General features: G+C 42.1%; 1 protein-coding gene across 9 annotated transcripts in view; it reads left to right on the plus strand.

Moving 5' to 3' along the window:
- The window catches only part of LOC148431489 (uncharacterized), an 80303-nt gene that overhangs the window by 24105 nt on the left and 34949 nt on the right, over window positions 1–21249 (plus strand). Inside the window, exon 1 of one of the 9 annotated variants that reach the window (XM_088466001.1) lies at window positions 21049–21084. The exons of the other annotated variants lie outside the window; for them this stretch is intronic. The gene's annotated coding sequence lies outside the window, so the exon portion shown is untranslated. Of the gene's footprint in view, window positions 1–21048; window positions 21085–21249 lie in introns of those variants that run through there. 9 annotated transcript variants of the gene reach the window in all.

Raw genomic sequence — 21249 nt, forward strand, 5'->3', positions numbered from 1 at the left:
TCAACACATTCTGTGAAATGTTGAGCTGTCAGTGTTTGCTACAAGAGAAGATATCACAAAGTATGCGCTTTGTTGTTTCCATTGGTTTCAATGCATTATTGTCAAAAATGAGCATTTGCAGCTTTCTCTTAAATGCAACATGGTAGAAAAACCATTTCAAATCACATATGTGGGTCTTGGTCTTCAACACATTCTGTGAAATTTTGAGCTGTCTGTGTTTGTTACAAGAGGAGATATCACAAATATGCGCTTTTGCTGTTTCCATTGGTTTCAATGCATTTTGGCCTAAAACGAGCATTTGCTGTTTTCTCTTAAATGCAACATGTTAGAAAAACCATTTCACGTCACATTTGTGGGTCTTGGTCTTCAACACATTCTGTGAAACTTTGAGCTGTCTGTGTTTGCTACAAGAGGAGATATCCCAAACTATGCGCTTTTGTTGTTTTCATTGGTTTGAATGCATTTTGGCCTAAAACGAGCATTTGCTGTTTTCTCTTAAATCCAACATGGAAGAAAAACCATTTCACATCACATTTGTGGGTCTTGGTCTTCAACACATTCTGTGAAATTTTGAGCTGTCTGTGTTTGCTACAAGAGGAGATATCCCAAATATGCGCTTTTGCTGTTTCCATTGGTTTCAATGCATTTTGGCCTAAAACGAGCATTTGCTGTTTTCTCTTAAATGCAACATGTTAGAAAAACCATTTCACGTCACATTTGTGGGTCTTGGTCTTCAACACATTCTGTGAAACTTTGACCTGTCTGTGTTTGCTACAAGAGGAGATATCACAAACTATGCGCTTTGTTGTTTTCATTGGTTTGAATGCATTTTGGCCTAAAACGAGCATTTGCTGTTTTCTCTTAAATCCAACATGGTAGAAAAACCATTTCACATCACATTTGTGGGTCTTGGTCTTCAACACATTCTGTGAAATTTTGAGCTGTCTGTGTTTGCTACAAGAGGATATATCACAAAGTATGCGCTTTTGCTGTTTCCATTGGTTTCAATGCATTTTGGCCTAAAACGAGCATTTGCTGTTTTCTCTTAAATGCAATGTGGGAGAAAAACCATTTCACATCACATTTGTGGGTCTTGGTCTGAAACACATTCTGTGAAATTTTGAGCTGTCTGTGTTTGCTACAAGATGAGATATCACAAAGCATGCGTTTTTTTTGTTTCCATTGGTTTCAATGCATTTTGGCCTAAAACGAGCATTTGCTGTTTTCTCTTAAATCCAACATGGTAGAAAAACCATTTCACATCACATTTGTGGGTCTTGGTCTTCAACACATTCTGTGAAATGTTGAGCTGTCAGTGTTTGCTACAAGAGTAGATATCACAAAGTATGCGCTTTGTTGTTTCCATTGGTTTCAATGCATTATGGCCAAAAACGAGCATTTGCAGCTTTCTCTTAATCGCAACATGGGAGAAAAACTATTTCACATCATATTTGTGGGTCTTGGTCTTCAACACATTCTGTGAAACTTTGAGCTGTGTGTGTTTGCTACAAGAGTAGATATCACAAAGTATGCGCTTTGTTGTTTCCATTGGTTCAATGCATTTTGGCTAAAACGAGCATTTGCTGTTTTCTCTTAAACGCAACATGGGAGAAAAACCATTTTACATCACATTTGTGGGTCTTGGTCTTCAATACATTCTGTGAAATTTTGAGCTGTCTTTTTGCTATAAGAGGAGATATCACAAAGTATGCGCTTTTGTTGTTTCCATTGGTTTCCACGCATTTTGGCCTAAAACGAGCAATTGCTGTTTTCTCTTAAACGCAACATGGGAGAAAAACCATTTCATATCACATTTGGGCGTCTTGGTCTTCAACACATTCTGTGAAATTTTGAGCTGTCTGTGTTTGCTACAAGAGGAGATATCACAAAGTATGCGCTTTTGTTGTTTCCTTTGGTTTCAATGCATTTTGGCCTAAAATGAGCTTTTGATGTTTTCTCTTAAACACAACAAGGGAGAAAAACCATTTCACATCACATTTGTGGGTCTTGGTCTTCAACACATTCTGTGAAATTTTGATCTGTATGTGTTTGCTACAAGAGGAGATATCACAAAGTATGCACTTTTGTTGTTTCCATAGGTTTCTGAGCATTTTGTCCTAAAATGAGCATTTGCTGTTTTCTCTTAAACGCAATGTGGGAGAAAAACCATTTCACATCACATTGGTGGGTCTTGGTCTTCAACACATTCTGTGAAATTTTGAGCTGTCTGTGTTTGCTACAAGAGGAGATATCACAAATATGCGCTTTTGCTGTTTCCATTGGTTTCAATGCATTTTGGCCTAAAACGAGCATTTGCTGTTTTCTCTTAAATGCAACATGTTGGAAAAACCATTTCACGTCACATTTGTGGGTCTTGGTCTTCAACACATTCTGTGAAACTTTGAGCTGTCTGTGTTTGCTACAAGAGGAGATATCACAAACTATGTGCTTTTGTTGTTTTCATTGGTTTGAATGCATTTTGGCCTAAAACGAGCATTTGCTGTTTTCTCTTAAATCCAACATGGTAGAAAAACCATTTCACATCACATTTGTGGGTCTTGGTCTTCAACACATTCTGTGAAATTTTGAGCTGTCTGTGTTTGCTACAAGAGGATATATCACAAAGTATGCGCTTTTGCTGTTTCCATTGGTTTCAATGCATTTTGGCCTAAAACGAGCATTTGCTGTTTTCTCTTAAACGCAATGTGGGAGAAAAACCGTTTCACAACACATTTATGGGTCTTGGTCTGAAACACATTCTGTGCAATTTTGAGCTGTCTGTATTTGCTACAAGAGGAGATATCACAAAGTATGCGCTTTGTTGTTTCCATTGGTTTCAATGCATTATTGTCAAAAATGAGCACTTGCAGCTTTCTCTTAAATGCAACATGGTAGAAAAACCATTTCAAATCACATATGTGGGTCTTGGTCTTCAACACATTCTGTGAAATTTTGAGCTGTCTGTGTTTGTTACAAGAGGAGATATCACAAATATGCGCTTTTGCTGTTTCCATTGGTTTCAATGCATTTTGGCCTAAAACGAGCATTTGCTGTTTTCTCTTAAATGCAACATGTTAGAAAAACCATTTCACGTCACATTTGTGGGTCTTGGTCTTCAACACATTCTGTGAAACTTTGAGCTGTCTGTGTTTGCTACAAGAGGAGATATCCCAAACTATGCGCTTTTGTTGTTTTCATTGGTTTGAATGCATTTTGGCCTAAAACGAGCATTTGCTGTTTTCTCTTAAATCCAACATGGTAGAAAAACCATTTCACATCACATTTGTGGGTCTTGGTCTTCAACACATTCTGTGAAATTTTGAGCTGTCTGTGTTTGCTACAAGAGGAGATATCCCAAATATGCGCTTTTGCTGTTTCCATTGGTTTCAATGCATTTTGGCCTAAAACGAGCATTTGCTGTTTTCTCTTAAATGCAACATGTTAGAAAAACCATTTCACGTCACATTTGTGGGTCTTGGTCTTCAACACATTCTGTGAAACTTTGACCTGTCTGTGTTTGCTACAAGAGGAGATATCACAAACTATGCGCTTTGTTGTTTTCATTGGTTTGAATGCATTTTGGCCTAAAACGAGCATTTGCTGTTTTCTCTTAAATCCAACATGGTAGAAAAACCATTTCACATCACATTTGTGGGTCTTGGTCTTCAACACATTCTGTGAAATTTTGAGCTGTCTGTGTTTGCTACAAGAGGATATATCACAAAGTATGCGCTTTTGCTGTTTCCATTGGTTTCAATGCATTTTGGCCTAAAACGAGCATTTGCTGTTTTCTCTTAAATGCAATGTGGGAGAAAAACCATTTCACATCACATTTGTGGGTCTTGGTCTGAAACACATTCTGTGAAATTTTGAGCTGTCTGTGTTTGCTACAAGAGGAGATATCACAAAGCATGCGTTTATTTTGTTTCCATTGGTTTCAATGCATTTTGGCCTAAAACGAGCATTTGCTGTTTTCTATTTAAGGCAATGTGGGAGAAAAACCATTTCACATCACATTTGTGGGTCTTGGTCTTCAACACATTCTGTGAAATTTTGAGCTGTCTGTGTTTGCTACAAGAGGAGATATCACAAAGTATGAGCTTTTGTTGTTTCAATTGGTTTCAATGCATTTTGGCGTAAAACGAGCATTTGCTGTTTTCTCTTAAACGCAACATGGGAGAAAAACCATTTCACATCACATTGGTGGGTCTTGGTCTTCAACACTTTCTGTGAAATGTTGAGCTGTCAGTGTTTGCTACAAGAGTAGATATCACAAAGTATGCGCTTTGTTGTTTCAATTGGTTTCAATGCATTATGGCCAAAAACGAGCATTTGCAGCTTTCTCTTAAACGCAACATGGGAGAAAAACCATTTCACATCACATTTGTGGGTCTTGGTCTTCAACACATTCTGTGAAACTTTGAGCTGTGTGTGTTTGCTACAAGAGGAGATATCACAAAGTATGCGCTTTTGTTGTTTTCATTGGTTTCAATGCATTTTGGCCTAAAACGAGCATTTGCTGTTTTCTCTTAAATGCAACATGGTAGAAAAACCATTTTAAATCACATATGTGGGTCTTGGTCTTCAACACATTCTGTGAAATTTTGAGCTGTCTGTGATTGCTACAAGAGGAGATATCACAAATATGTGCTTTTGCTGTTTCCATTGGTTTCAATGCATTTTGGCCTAAAACGAGCATTTGCTGTTTTCTCTTCAATGCAACATGTTAGAAAAACCATTTCATGTCACATTTGTGGGTCTTGGTCTTCAACACATTCTGTGAAACTTTGAGCTGTCTGTGTTTGCTACAAGAGGAGATATCACAAACTATGCGCTTTTGTTGTTTTCATTGGTTTGAATGCATTTTGGCCTAAAACGAGCATTTGCTGTTTTCTCTTAAATCCAACATGGTAGAAAAACCATTTCACATCACATTTGTGGGTCTTGGTCTTCAACACATTCTGTGAAATTTTGAGCTGTCTGTGTTTGCTACAAGAGGATATATCACAGAGTATGCGCTTTTGCTGTTTCCATTGGTTTCAATGCATTTTGGCCTAAAACGAGCATTTGCTGTTTTCTCTTAAACGCAATGTGGGAGAAAAACCATTTCACATCACATTTGTGGGTCTTGGTCTTCAACACATTCTGTGAAATTTTGAGCTGTCTGTGTTTGCTACAAGAGGAGATATCACAAAGCATGCGTTTTTTTTGTTTCCATTGGTTTCAATGCATTTTGGCCTAAAACGAGCATTTGCTGTTTTCTCTTTAAGGCAATGTGGGAGAAAAACCATTTCACATCACATTTGTGGGTCTTGGTCTTCAACACATTCTGGGAAATTTTGAGCTGTCTGTGTTTGCTACAAGAGGAGCTATCACAAAGTATGCGCTTTTGTTGTTTCCATTGGTTTCAATGCATTTTGGCCTAAAACGAGCATTTGCTGTTTTCTCATAAACACAACATGGGAGACCTTCATTTCACAAAACATTTGTGGGTCTTGGTCTTCAACACATTCTGTGAAATGTTGAGCTGTCTGTGTTTGCTACAAGAGATGATATCACAAAGTATGTGCTTTTGTTGTTTCCATTGGTTTCAATGCATTTTGGCCTAAAACAAGCATTTGGTGTTTTCTCTTAAATGCAACATGGGAGAAAAACAATTTCACATAACATTTATGGGTCTTGGTCTTCAACACATTCTGTGAAATTTTGAGCAGTCTGTGTTTGCTACAAGAGGAGATATCACAAAGTATGCGCTTTTGTTGTTTCCATTGGTTTCAATGCATTTTGGCCTAAAACGAGCATTTGCTGTTTTCTCTTAAACGCAACGTGGGAGAAAAACCATTTCACATCACTTTTGTGGGTCTTGTTCTTCAACACTTTCTGTGAAATTTTGAGCTGTCTGTGTTTGCTACAAGAGGAGATTTCACAAAGTATGCGCTTTTGTTGTTTCCATTGGTTCAATGCATTTTGGCTAAAACGAGCATTTGCTGTTTTCTCTTAAACGCAACATGGGAGAAAAACCATTTCACATAACATTTGTGGGTCTTGGTCTTCAACACATTCTGTGAAATTTTGAGCTGTCTGTGTTTGCTACAAGAGGAGATATCACAAAGTTTGCCCTTTTGTTGTTTTCCTTGGTTTCAATGCATTGTGGCCTAAAACGAGCATTTGCTGTTTTCTCTTAAATGCAAAATGGGAGAAAAACCATTTCACATCACATTTGTGGGTCTTGGTCTTCAACACACTCTGTGAAATTTTGAGCTGTCTGTGTTTGCTACAAGAGGAGATATCACAAAGTACGCGATTTTGTTGTTTCCATTGGTTTCAATGCATTTTGGCCTAAAACGAGCATTTGCTGTTTTCTCTTAAATGCAACATGGGAGAAAAACCATTTTACATCACATTTGTGGGTCTTGGTCTTCAACACATTCTGTGAAATTTTTAGCTGTCTTTTTGCTATAAGAGGAGATATCACAAAGTATGCGCTTTTGTTGTTTCCATTGGTTTCGACGCATTTTGGCCTAAAACGAGCATTTGCTGTTTTCTCTTAAACGCAACGTGGGAGAAAAACCATTACACATCACATTTGTGGGTCTTGGTCTTCAACACATTCTGTGAAATTTTGAGCTGTCTGTGTTTGCTACAAGAGGAGATATCACAAAGTTTGCCCTTTTGTTGTTTTCATTGGTTTCAATGCATTGTGGCCTAAAACGAGCATTTGCTGTTTTCTCTTAAATGCAAAATGGGAGAAAAACCATTTCACATCACATTTGTGGGTCTTGGTCTTCAACACACTCTGTGAAATTTTGAGCTGTCTATGTTTGCTACAAGAGGAGATATCACAAAGTACGCGATTTTGTTGTTTCCATTGGTTTCAATGCATTTTGGCCTAAAACGAGCATTTGCTGTTTTCTCTTAAACGCAACATGGGAGAAAAACCATTTTACATCACATTTGTGGGTCTTGGTCTTCAACACATTCTGTGAAATTTTGAGCTGTCTTTTTGCTATAAGAGGAGATATCACAAAGTATGCGCTTTTGTTGTTTCCATTGGTTTCCACGCATTTTGGCCTAAAACGAGCATTTGCTGTTTTCTCTTAAACGCAACGTGGGAGAAAAACCATTACACATCACATTTGTGGGTCTTGGTCTTCAACACATTCTGTGAAATTTTGAGCTGTCTGTGTTTGCTACAAGAGGAGATATCACAAAGTATGAGCTTTTGTTGTTTCAATTGGTTTCAATGCATTTTGGCCTAAAACGAGCATTTGCTGTTTTCTCTTAAACGCAACATGGGAGAAAAACCATTTCATGTCACATTTGGGGGTCTTGGTCTTCAACACATTCTGTGAAATTTTGAGCTGTCTGTGTTTGCTACAAGAGGAGATATCACAAAGTATGCACTTTTGCTGTTTCCATTGGTTTCAATGCATTTTGGCCTAAAACGAGCATTTGCTGTTTTCTCTTAAATGCAACATGTTAGAAAAACCATTTCACGTCACATTTGTGGGTCTTGGTCTTCAACACATTCTGTGAAACTTTGAGCTGTCTGTGTTTGCTACAAGAGGAGATATCCCAAACTATGCGCTTTTGTTGTTTTCATTGGTTTGAATGCATTTTGGCCTAAAACGAGCATTTGCTGTTTTCTCTTAAATCCAACATGGTAGAAAAACCATTTCACATCACATTTGTGGGTCTTGGTCTTCAACACATTCTGTGAAATTTTGAGCTGTCTGTGTTTGCTACAAGAGGAGATATCCCAAATATGCGCTTTTGCTGTTTCCATTGGTTTCAATGCATTTTGGCCTAAAACGAGCATTTGCTGTTTTCTCTTAAATGCAACATGTTAGAAAAACCATTTCACGTCACATTTGTGGGTCTTGGTCTTCAACACATTCTGTGAAACTTTGACCTGTCTGTGTTTGCTACAAGAGGAGATATCACAAACTATGCGCTTTGTTGTTTTCATTGGTTTGAATGCATTTTGGCCTAAAACGAGCATTTGCTGTTTTCTCTTAAATCCAACATGGTAGAAAAACCATTTCACATCACATTTGTGGGTCTTGGTCTTCAACACATTCTGTGAAATTTTGAGCTGTCTGTGTTTGCTACAAGAGGATATATCACAAAGTATGCGCTTTTGCTGTTTCCATTGGTTTCAATGCATTTTGGCCTAAAACGAGCATTTGCTGTTTTCTCTTAAATGCAATGTGGGAGAAAAACCATTTCACATCACATTTGTGGGTCTTGGTCTGAAACACATTCTGTGAAATTTTGAGCTGTCTGTGTTTGCTACAAGAGGAGATATCACAAAGCATGCGTTAATTTTGTTTCCATTGGTTTCAATGCATTTTGGCCTAAAACGAGCATTTGCTGTTTTCTATTTAAGGCAATGTGGGAGAAAAACCATTTCACATCACATTTGTGGGTCTTGGTCTTCAACACATTCTGTGAAATTTTGAGCTGTCTGTGTTTGCTACAAGAGGAGATATCACAAAGTATGAGCTTTTGTTGTTTCAATTGGTTTCAATGCATTTTGGCGTAAAACGAGCATTTGCTGTTTTCTCTTAAACGCAACATGGGAGAAAAACCATTTCACATCACATTGGTGGGTCTTGGTCTTCAACACTTTCTGTGAAATGTTGAGCTGTCAGTGTTTGCTACAAGAGTAGATATCACAAAGTATGCGCTTTGTTGTTTCAATTGGTTTCAATGCATTATGGCCAAAAACGAGCATTTGCAGCTTTCTATTAAACGCAACATGGGAGAAAAACCATTTCACATCACATTTGTGGGTCTTGGTCTTCAACACATTCTGTGAAACTTTGAGCTGTGTGTGTTTGCTACAAGAGGAGATATCACAAAGTATGCGCTTTTGTTGTTTTCATTGGTTTCAATGCATTTTGGCCTAAAACGAGCATTTGCTGTTTTCTCTTAAATGCAACATGGTAGAAAAACCATTTGAAATCACATATGTGGGTCTTGGTCTTCAACACATTCTGTGAAATTTTGAGCTGTCTGTGATTGCTACAAGAGGAGATATCACAAATATGTGCTTTTGCTGTTTCCATTGGTTTCAATGCATTTTGGCCTAAAACGAGCATTTGCTGTTTTCTCTTCAATGCAACATGTTAGAAAAACCATTTCATGTCACATTTGTGGGTCTTGGTCTTCAACACATTCTGTGAAACTTTGAGCTGTCTGTGTTTGCTACAAGAGGAGATATCACAAACTATGCGCTTTTGTTGTTTTCATTGGTTTGAATGCATTTTGGCCTAAAACGAGCATTTGCTGTTTTCTCTTAAATCCAACATGGTAGAAAAACCATTTCACATCACATTTGTGGGTCTTGGTCTTCAACACATTCTGTGAAATTTTGAGCTGTCTGTGTTTGCTACAAGAGGAGATATCACAAAGTATGCGCTTTTGCTGTTTCCATTGGTTTCAATGCATTTTGGCCTAAAACGAGCATTTGCTGTTTTCTCTTAAACGCAATGTGGGAGAAAAACCATTTCACATCACATTTGTGGGTCTTGGTCTTCAACACATTCTGTGAAATTTTGAGCTGTCTGTGTTTGCTACAAGAGGAGATATCACAAAGCATGCGTTTTTTTTGTTTCCATTGGTTTCAATGCATTTTGGCCTAAAACGAGCATTTGCTGTTTTCTCTTTAAGGCAATGTGGGAGAAAAACCATTTCACATCACATTTGTGGGTCTTGGTCTTCAACACATTCTGGGAAATTTTGAGCTGTCTGTGTTTGCTACAAGAGGAGCTATCACAAAGTATGCGCTTTTGTTGTTTCCATTGGTTTCAATGCATTTTGGCCTAAAACGAGCATTTGCTGTTTTCTCATAAACACAACATGGGAGACCTTCATTTCACAAAACATTTGTGGGTCTTGGTCTTCAACACATTCTGTGAAATGTTGAGCTGTCTGTGTTTGCTACAAGAGATGATATCACAAAGTATGTGCTTTTGTTGTTTCCATTGGTTTCAATGCATTTTGGCCTAAAACAAGCATTTGGTGTTTTCTCTTAAATGCAACATGGGAGAAAAACAATTTCACATAACATTTATGGGTCTTGGTCTTCAACACATTCTGTGAAATTTTGAGCAGTCTGTGTTTGCTACAAGAGGAGATATCACAAAGTATGCGCTTTTGTTGTTTCCATTGGTTTCAATGCATTTTGGCCTAAAACGAGCATTTGCTGTTTTCTCTTAAACGCAACGTGGGAGAAAAACCATTTCACATCACTTTTGTGGGTCTTGTTCTTCAACACATTCTGTGAAATTTTGAGCTGTCTGTGTTTGCTACAAGAGGAGATTTCACAAAGTATGCGCTTTTGCTGTTTCCATTGGTTCAATGCATTTTGGCTAAAACGAGCATTTGCTGTTTTCTCTTAAACGCAACATGGGAGAAAAACCATTTCACATAACATTTGTGGGTCTTGGTCTTCAACACATTCTGTGAAATTTTGAGCTGTCTGTGTTTGCTACAAGCGGAGATATCACAAAGTTTGCCCTTTTGTTGTTTTCCTTGGTTTCAATGCATTGTGGCCTAAAACGAGCATTTGCTGTTTTCTCTTAAATGCAAAATGGGAGAAAAACCATTTCACATCACATTTGTGGGTCTTGGTCTTCAACACACTCTGTGAAATTTTGAGCTGTCTGTGTTTGCTACAAGAGGAGATATCACAAAGTACGCGATTTTGTTGTTTCCATTGGTTTCAATGCATTTTGGCCTAAAACGAGCATTTGCTGTTTTCTCTTAAATGCAACATGGGAGAAAAACCATTTTACATCACATTTGTGGGTCTTGGTCTTCAACACATTCTGTGAAATTTTGAGCTGTCTTTTTGCTATAAGAGGAGATATCACAAAGTATGCGCTTTTGTTGTTTCCATTGGTTTCGACGCATTTTGGCCTAAAACGAGCATTTGCTGTTTTCTCTTAAACGCAACGTGGGAGAAAAACCATTACACATCACATTTGTGGGTCTTGGTCTTCAACACATTCTGTGAAATTTTGAGCTGTCTGTGTTTGCTACAAGAGGAGATATCACAAAGTTTGCCCTTTTGTTGTTTTCATTGGTTTCAATGCATTGTGGCCTAAAACGAGCATTTGCTGTTTTCTCTTAAATGCAAAATGGGAGAAAAACCATTTCACATCACATTTGTGGGTCTTGGTCTTCAACACACTCTGTGAAATTTTGAGCTGTCTATGTTTGCTACAAGAGGAGATATCACAAAGTACGCGATTTTGTTGTTTCCATTGGTTTCAATGCATTTTGGCCTAAAACGAGCATTTGCTGTTTTCTCTTAAACGCAACATGGGAGAAAAACCATTTTACATCACATTTGTGGGTCTTGGTCTTCAACACATTCTGTGAAATTTTGAGCTGTCTTTTTGCTATAAGAGGAGATATCACAAAGTATGCGCTTTTGTTGTTTCCATTGGTTTCCACGCATTTTGGCCTAAAACGAGCATTTGCTGTTTTCTCTTAAACGCAACGTGGGAGAAAAACCATTACACATCACATTTGTGGGTCTTGGTCTTCAACACATTCTGTGAAATTTTGAGCTGTCTGTGTTTGCTACAAGAGGAGATATCACAAAGTATGAGCTTTTGTTGTTTCAATTGGTTTCAATGCATTTTGGCCTAAAACGAGCATTTGCTGTTTTCTCTTAAACGCAACATGGGAGAAAAACCATTTCATGTCACATTTGGGGGTCTTGGTCTTCAACACATTCTGTGAAATTTTGAGCTGTCTGTGTTTGCTACAAGAGGAGATATCACAAAGTATGCACTTTTGTTGTTTCCATTGGTTTCAATGCATTTTGGCCTAAAATGAGCTTTTGATGTTTTCTCTTAAACACAACAAGGGAGAAAAACCATTTCACATCACATTTGTGGGTCTTGGTCTTCAACACATTCTGTGAAATTTTGATCTGTCTGTGTTTGCTACAAGAGGAGATATCACAAAGTATGCACTTTTGTTGTTTCCATAGGTTTCCGAGCATTTTGGCCTAAAATGAGCATTTGCTGTTTTCTCTTAAATGCAATGTGGGAGAAAAACCATTTCACATCACATTGGTGGGTCTTGGTCTTCAACACATTCTGTGAAATGTTGTGCTGTCAGTGTTTGCTACAAGAGAAGATATCACAAAGTATGCGCTTTGTTGTTTCCATTGGTTTCAATGCATTATGGCCAAAAACGAGCATTTGCAGCTTTCTCTTAAACGCAACATGGGAGAAAAACCATTTCACATCACATTTGTGGGTCTTGGTCTTCAACACATTCTGTGAAACTTTGAGCTGTGTGTGTTTGCTACAAGAGGAGATATCACAAAGTATGCGCTTTTGATGTTTTCATTGGTTTCAATGCATTTTGGCCTAAAACGAGCATTTGCTGTTTTCTCTTAAATGCAACATGGTAGAAAAACCAATTCAAATCACATATGTGGGTCTTGGTCTTCAACACATTCTGTGAAATTTTGAGCTGTCTGTGTTTGCTACAAGAGGAGATATCACAAATATGCGCTTTTGCTGTTTCCATTGGTTTCAATGCATTTTGGCCTAAAAAGAACATTTGCTGTTTTCTCTTAAATGCAACATGGGAGAAAAACCATTTCACATCACATTTGGGGGTCTTGGTCTTCAACACATTCTGTGAAATTTTGAGCTGTCTGTGTTTGCTACAAGAGGAGATATCACAAAGTATGCGCTTCTGTTGTTTCCATTGGTTTCAATGCATTTTGGCCTAAAATGAGCTTTTGATGTTTTCTCTTAAACGCAAAAAGGGAGAAAAACCATTTCACATCACATTTGTGGGTCTTGGTCTTCAACACATTCTGTGAAATTTTGAGCTGTCTGTGTTTGCAACAAGAGGAGATATCACAAAGTATGCACTTTTGTTGTTTCCATAGGTTTCCGAGCATTTTGGCCTAAAATGAGCATTTGTTGTTTTCTATTAAACACAATGTGGGAGAAAAACCAATTCACATCACCTTTATGGGTCTTGGTCTTCAACACATTCTGGGAAATTTTGAGCTGTCTGTGTTTGCTACAAGAGGAGATATCACAAAGTATGTGCTTCTGTTGTTTTCATTGGTTTCATTGCATTTGGGCCAAAAACGAGCATTTGCTGTTTTCTCTTAAATGCAACATGGGAGAAAAACCATTTCACATCACATTTCTGGGTCTTGGTCTTCAACACATTCTGGGAAATTTTGAGCTGTCTGTGTTTGCTACAAGAGGAGATAGCAAAAAGTATGCGCTTTTGTTGTTTCCATTGGTTTCAATGCATTTTGGCATAAAACAAGCATTTGCTGTTTTCTCATAAACACAACATGGGAGACCGTCATTTCACAAAACATTTGTGGGTCTTGGTCTTCAACACATTCTGTGAAATGTTGAGCTGTCTGTGTTTGCTACAAGAGATGATATCACAAAGTATGCGCTTTTGTTGTTTCCTTTGGTTTCAATGCATTTTGGCCAAAAACAAGCAATTGGTGTTTTCTCTTAAATGCAACATGGGAGAAAAACCATTTCACATAACATTTGTGGGTCTTGGTCTTCAACACATTCTGTGAAATTTTGAGCTGTCTGAGTTTGATACAAGAGGAGATTTCACAAAGTATGCGCTTTTGTTGTTTCCATTGGTTCAATGCATTTTGGCCTAAAATTAGCATTTGCTGTTTTCTCTTAAACGCAACATGGGAGAAAAACCATTTCACATCACATTTCTGGGTCTTGGTCTTCAACACATTCTGGGAAATTTTGAGCTGTCTGTGTTTGCTACAAGAGGAGATATCACAAAGTATGCGCTTTTGTTGTTTCCATTGGTTTCAATGCATTTTGGCCTAAAACGAGCATTTGCTGTTTTCTCTTAAATGCAACATGGGAGAACAACCATTTCACATAACATTTGTGGGTCTTGGTCTGCAACACATTATGTGAATTTTTAAGCTGTCTGTGTTTGCTACAAGAGGAGATATCACAAAGTATGTGCTTTTGTTGTTTCCATTGGTTTCAATGCATTATGGCCAAAAATGAGCATTTGCAGCTTTCTCTTAAACGCAACATGGGAGAAAAAACATTTCACATCACATTTGTGGGTCTTGGTCAATTCTCTTTAATGGAAAAAAATGCAACAAGCATAACCCTTTTACATACAAAATAGTAAAAAACTTTTAAAAGCAGTTCTGAACAAATGTATATACAGAACACGATAAAATAATCCATTCTTAACTTAGAAGGATCAGGCTTAACATGCCTTAACAAATAAACCATCTTTGGTACAAAGTAAATACATAAACAACTAACCCCCCTTAAGAAAAAAAAGAGAAGGCCTACACCTGAGGCCTAACGCTGTAACATGTAGGACACGCACTCATACCACCAAAAAAGGACAATATATAACTTACCCATCACCAACATTACACCATACTAAACCTAACCTATCCCATCACCCATTTAAAACTAAACTACCAACATTAACTCCATTTAACAAAGAGAAAGTAAGAGGAGCTTTTAGATACACGCAAACCATTCCTTAAAAAAACATGACCAAAATACTACCAAGCTGAAGGGGTGCAAAAGAACAGAAAAGCCTTTTAGAATGAAAACAGAAAGAGATTGCCCACCACCTATCAAGGGGTCTTCAGGTGCCTCCACCTTCTAGACCACCCGGTAGCATCCAATCTCTCCCTGTCCATATCCATCAACCTCTTCACCTCGTGTAGAATACTGCCCACCACCTCTGCACAGGGAAGGACTTTTTGTCTCAATGGAAGTTAGCACCGTGCATTCCATAAGTTGTACCTAACCACTAGACTAACTATAAAAATCGTGGTCAAATTAAACCTTCCATACCATTTGAAGGCACCGTAAACCCACTCAGGGTAACTAAGCCCCGAAAGGCACGGGATGCGTAAGGCCCTTGAGACTGACTTACACACCTCTATAGTGAAGGGACATCTCAAGAGGAAGTGGTCCATGGTCTCCTCCTCCCCTAGACAATCCTCGCGTGGACAATCACGGTCATCAGCACTTCTACTCTTGATATTTCCCCTCACATAGAGCCTCCCTTGAAAGGAAAGCCAAGCAATGTCCCTAAACTTCAAAGGGACTCTCTCCGACAACAACAAAGAGATCCCATTTGAGCAGACTATGCCCGGGCAGTCCCTCAGTGACAGCGGAGCATAAAAGTGAGAGCGCAAAATGCTTCTCCCCAACTGCTTCCTGGAGAAGGTTTTGACATCTCGCACCTCCAGCCCCCAACGCCTTGCCACCTTCAAGCACAATATGACATAGATTGGAAGGTACCCACTTCTGACTCTGAGAGTTCTGACACGGCCTCCATCTACCCACAGATCAAGAAAGGGAAGCACCCAGGCTCTAAAACTCTCTACCCATTGAGGGGGAGTCTCTGAAAGCAGACTACCAAGATTGAGCTTCAAGAACGTTGTGGCAAAAAACACCACGGGGCTGACCATGTCAAGCCCGCCCTCTTCCCTCAACCTGTAGGTTATACCCCTCTTGACGATGTTCATCCCGTTCCCCCACAAAAGAAGAAAGAACAAGGAGTTTATCCTGGTCCATAAAGATTGCGGCAGAAAACATACGTAACTGACATACAAGAAAACTGGAATCAGGTAAGTCTTGATCAAGTGAACCCTTTCCCTGAAAGAAAGCTTCCACCTTCTCCAAGCCCGCACCTTCTTGGCAGCATCTTCCAACCTCCTCTCCCAGTTTCGAGTGGCATAGTCACCACGGCCAAATCTAATGCCTAAGATCTTAATTTCAGGACTGGCCCGGGGAAGGCTGTCCGGAAGGTCAAACTCATCACCTTCCTCCCCATCCAGAAAGCTTCACACTTATCTTGGTTCACTCTAGAGCTCGAAGCTTCAGAGTACTCAGAGATAAGGTGTTCCACTTCACATGCCTCTGCCATGGATGACAGGACAACTGTGACATCATCTGCATAGGCCACCACCCTCAGAGGAGTCTCCGGGCCCAGCTGCACCCCTCCCACAGTGCCACAATCAATCCTCCTTATGAAAGGATCAATTGCGAACACATATAGAAGAGGGCTCAGGGGGCATCCCTGACGGACACCGGAGTCAACCCTAAAGGCAGGGCCTACCCAACCATTGACAAGTGGGAAACTCTCGGCCTGATTATATAACACTCGAAGCCAATCAATAACCCTTGCTGGAAGACCATACCTTTCCAGTACAGCCCACAGGTACTTATGGCTCACCCGATCAAAGGCCTTGGACTGATCCAATGCCAGTAAGTACTTGCCCCACTTTTCAGCACGGCATTGTTCCATGGCCTCCCGGACACCAAGGACAGCACTAAATGTGCTTCGGCCCTTCACAGTACAATGCTGAGATGGAGACAGTACCAGCCCGGAAATTTCCATCAGCCTATTGAAGAATATTTTCGCCAGAATCTTCCTGTCCGTATTAAGAAGGGCGATGGGGCGCCAGTTTTCAATACGGGATGGATCCTTTCCTTTGGACAGTAATATGAGGGCGGAGGACCTCATGGAGGACGGGAGCGACCCCTCACCCAGGCACTCATTATACACCTCCATAAGACGGGGAGCCAAGATGTCAACAAAGGCTTTATAAAACTCAGATGTCAAACCATCTGGTCCTGGGGACTTCTTGATGGACAAACCACCAATTGCTTTCTTGACTTCCTCCACCGTCACATCACCACCCAAGGAGTCAAAAGAGGCATCAAGTTCTTTGAGCCCCGGTGTTTCCCTCAGGAATGTCTCCATCCTCTCTCCGATGAGCGGCTGCTCAGACAGAAGGTTGGAATAGTAGGACCCGATGACTCCCAAGATACCCTCCCTATCCTCACAGAGAGTACCCTGGTCATCATACAGGCCTCTGACCTCCCTCAAATCAACTGACCTCCTGCAACTCTGGTAAGGATCAGGCGAGTGGTATTTACCATAATCCCTCTCCAGAATCAAAGAGGCCAGACGATTATACTGAAATTCCCTCAGCTGAGCCTTCACCCGGGAGATTTCCCCACCATCTCCACGCTCAGAGATTAAGAAATCCAATTTCCTCCTCAATCTGTGAATGATGCACCTTTTTCTCAAGTTTCTCCGGGCTACCAGCCTCTGAAAGAACACCCGAGTCCTCTTTTTACATACCTCCCACCACTCAGATCTACTCCAACCAGCCTCCAGAAGTGTCTCCTGTAGTTGAAAGAAGTCTCTGAAGGACTGACTGACCCTTTCCTCCCTTAGGAGTTCAGAATTCAAGCGCCAAAGGCCCCGTCCTTTCTGAGGGGTTTTCGAAGCATTCAAAGTCACACTCAGAAAAACGTGATCGGAGAATTCTACTGGCTTCACCTCTGGAGGCAAAGTTTTTGAAGACTCCTTAACAAAAAACCTATCTATTCTAGATCTACGACTACCACAATAATAAGTGTAACCCGTGAGGTCTGGATAATGGCGAATGTGCACATCAACCAGACCAGCCTCTCTTATCATACTCACTAAAAAATTTGCATCATAGCTCAGGGTTGTCCTTGTGCCTCCCCTGTCTTTAGGCCTAACAACGGTGTTGAAGTCGCCGCCAAAGACAATCTGCTGAGCTGTAAAAAGAAATGGTTTTATCAACCCAAAAAGGCATTTCCTATCCCAGGCCGATTGTGGTCCATAGACATTAATCAGCCTCAAGTCGTGCCCTCTTAGGTTAACATCCAAAATCATGCATCTACCTACCTGCAGCTCTATAATTCGGTGTATGGTTACCATGCCGGTAAAAAGCACCGCCACCCCACCGTATGGCTCGGCCGCAAGAGACCAGAAAGACTGACCACGTCTCCACTGGGCTTTCGCCCTATGGAGAGTGGACAAGTCTCCCACCCAGGTCTCCTGCAAAAACAAAAAATCAACATCAACCGTGTCAAAAAAATCAAAGGCCATGTAACGAGCACGATCGGAAAGAACGGAAGCCACATTAATGGTGGCACATCGTATGGGATGCAGAGCCATAGTTCAGAATTATAGAAGTAGGACTCCATCTTACTTTTTCTTTGTCTGCCGAACAGATTCCTCCCCAGAGGAACCTGTCCGCTTACAGGATAACCCAAATGGGATATCCTCACCACACGGCAAGACAACCTCAATCATATCACCCTCCACCACATTCGTACTGATAGGAGCCTCCGAGGCCATGGCCTCAACCTGTGGGTCACTGGACCCAGCCGCCCCACCAGTCCTCTCAGTCCCGTCCCCCACCACCTCACCCAACACCTTTTCAGGAGATGTACCCGGGTCCGGAGGCTTTGGGGCCGTCAAACCCCCTAACATGGTTTCAGGAGGGGCCTTCTCGGGAACCTCCTGAGAACAAGCACCCCCAGGCCCTGGCTCTGGGGTTTCATCCACCACAGACACTTCACCTGAAAACCCCGCACCCTGCCCCTCTACCAACTTTCCCCCTGCCACCACTACTCTATCCCCCAACCTCGTTCCCGCCGGATCCCATTCTGGACCTTCACTAGTGGACTCTGTAGTCAGGTTCCTAGTCTTCCTCAGAACCTTGCCTCCACCGGCCCCTTCCTGTCTAGATTCCCTAGGCTTAGCCCCTTCTGCAGCCTCCCCAAAGGTAGACTTTCTACCAACCTTTTTCCTCGTGGCCTTATCAGGGACAAACACTAAATTTTTACCTCCATCCCTCACTATTTCACCCTCCTCCTCCTTATCATCTTCTTCATCTGAAGTAGAAAACTTAAACCTGTTTGACAATACCAGGTCGCCATCACTTTGCTTGTTTTTCTTCCTTCTCCTCCTTTTCCTCTGCTCAACTAGCGTGAATGGAGCCACCACTCTGCTCGGGCCTAATTTGCTGACCTCATTAGATGCCTGACCACCTACCGCAGGGCTATTCACAGGTCTAACCGGCTCCTGCTCCACCTCCAACTCACTCTCACTCCTCCCGCCATTCCTTTCTACCGCTGTCTCAAATCCAGCATCCTCCCCACTCACTTGCCCAGTCACCAGCTCTTCACCTACTGCCTCCTCTGACTCAACTCTCATCTGCACACCTACCCCCACCCCTGCATTGTGGGAGGCTGATGGGCAACGGCTGTATGGGTGGCCAACCATCCCGCACAGATTACACCTCACCCTATTGCATTCTTTAGAGCTATGCCCCGACTCGCTACATAGTGCACACTTCACAACTGAACAGTCGTTCGAGAAGTGCCGAAAACTTCCGCATTTGTGGCAGACTCGGGGCTGACCGGGATAGAACACCTGGATTCTATCCCGGCCAATGAAAGCAGCAGAAGGAATATGCCTTGTTTCTATTCCTACCTGCTGCAGTCGAACAAATGCTGCATAGGCCCCCCCCCCATACTCCCTTCGTATGGTCAAATTTTTCTAGACCAGAGGACAATATCAGACAGTGCCTTGAGAGCCAGAACAATATGTCCGCCTCTGGCAAGGATTCATTACGTACCAGAATCGTAATCTTCACACGATCCTGGCGTGACACCATCAGTGACTTAAATTTACAAAATGGGTGCTCTTTTTTCTTGCTTTCCCATTTTGTACTAAACGCCTGCAGCCCTCTTAATGTCATAAAGCTTACGTCATAGTCCGGGGTCCTTACCGGGTGAATGCAGGCGAACAAATCACCCGGCGAGAACCCCAGAGAAAATATCATCTCTAAAAAAGTAGCCTTACTCGGAGGCTCACCTTCTCCTATCCATTTTAATTGGACCACATTCCTTCTTTTAATTGCGGCCCCACCACCACCACTAAACACTGGAACCACAGGTGTCCTGCCCGACACCACATTTGCATATGATGTCGGACCCGGCCTGACCTGCTCCTGGGCCCCAGGAACACCAATACCTGGAGCAGAAGGCACTTGCCCTACAGCCACACCATTACTCATAACTGAACCACCTTCGCCAGCACCTGACCCTGTCCTCCTGGCCTGATCTGACATAATCAAATCCACAGCGGCCATGGACCTTGCAGGAACATTGATACCCCCAAAAATAGTGTCCACCAAGGTTAAACGCTCCCCACTTAGAACAGATCTGTCCACACTGGGTAGTCCTTGTGCCAAGCTCGACACCTTCCCTGGGCCAGAAACAGCCTTGTCACCCAGTCTTTTAGCACTTCGGTCTCGACATTCTGCCTCCTCAGCAGCCGCCACCATCAGAGACTCCGAACTATTCTCCACCTCTTTACCTGTGGAAACTGGACCGCTCGCAGAGCTTTTAACTTTACTGCGGACCACATCAAGATGGCTGCCGCTACATTTGACAGACACCGACAGTTTACAGCTTTTCCCACCGGCCTGCTCTCCAACAAGATGGCCGCCGCCAGATGACAGCTCATCACACTCCTGCACCCCTTTGGCCAGATCTCCCATCGCATCCACGGGAACAAAGCCGGAGCCCATCACCGCAGGTATGTGGGATAGATCAGCCTCCGTGCGCTCCCCGCTGGCCCGCGCCGGCCCTACCTCCGCAACCTTCGGGTCCAGGACCTTGGCAGATAGACCGCCGGGATCCGTGACAGCTGTCACAGCAGCGGCGTCAGCGGCTGCCATGGTTACCGCCACGCCCCCGGCTCCGTCAGTGCCCGTCACCGTCCCCAGGAGAGACGCCTCCCCCTGCCTATTGGACGCAGCCACCGTTACCATCAGCCCTGATCCTCTGGCCGCCTCCCCGCCGGGCGCCGTCATGGGACCCGCTAGCAAATCAGCGCTGCCCTCCGTCTCCATAACGCCGCCGCTAGCATCCACGATGTACGGACTGGGCGCCGCCATCTTGCCTCCCGCGATCTCAGCATCTCCGTCCTCAGCCGCTGCTGCCGGACACCCGCTGCCCGCATCCTTTACATCTTCCGGACACGATGGGACTACAGCCACACCAACGGGGTTCTCTAAGGCCACACCAACGGGGTTCCCTACGGCCACACCACCGGGAGTTCCTACGGCCACACCACCGGGAGTTCCTACGGCCACACCACCGGGAGTACCTACGGCCACGCCACCGGGAGGACATACAGCCACACCAGCTGAAAAAGGTAGGGAAGCCTTCTCAGCCTCTTTTAATGATATTATCCTTGCTCTTACTCTCTGCACTTTTTCTTCCAGCTCCACCATTTCCTTTTTAAGCATGGATTTTTGCCAAGTGGGGCAGGAATTTCTTTTGACCCGTTTTGCAGAGATCCATGCCTGTGCCCTCCTAG

Source organism: Taudactylus pleione, unplaced genomic scaffold, assembly GCF_031769625.1.
Source record: "Taudactylus pleione unplaced genomic scaffold, aTauple2 ptg002243l, whole genome shotgun sequence".
NCBI classification, from domain to species: domain Eukaryota; kingdom Metazoa; phylum Chordata; class Amphibia; order Anura; family Myobatrachidae; genus Taudactylus; species Taudactylus pleione.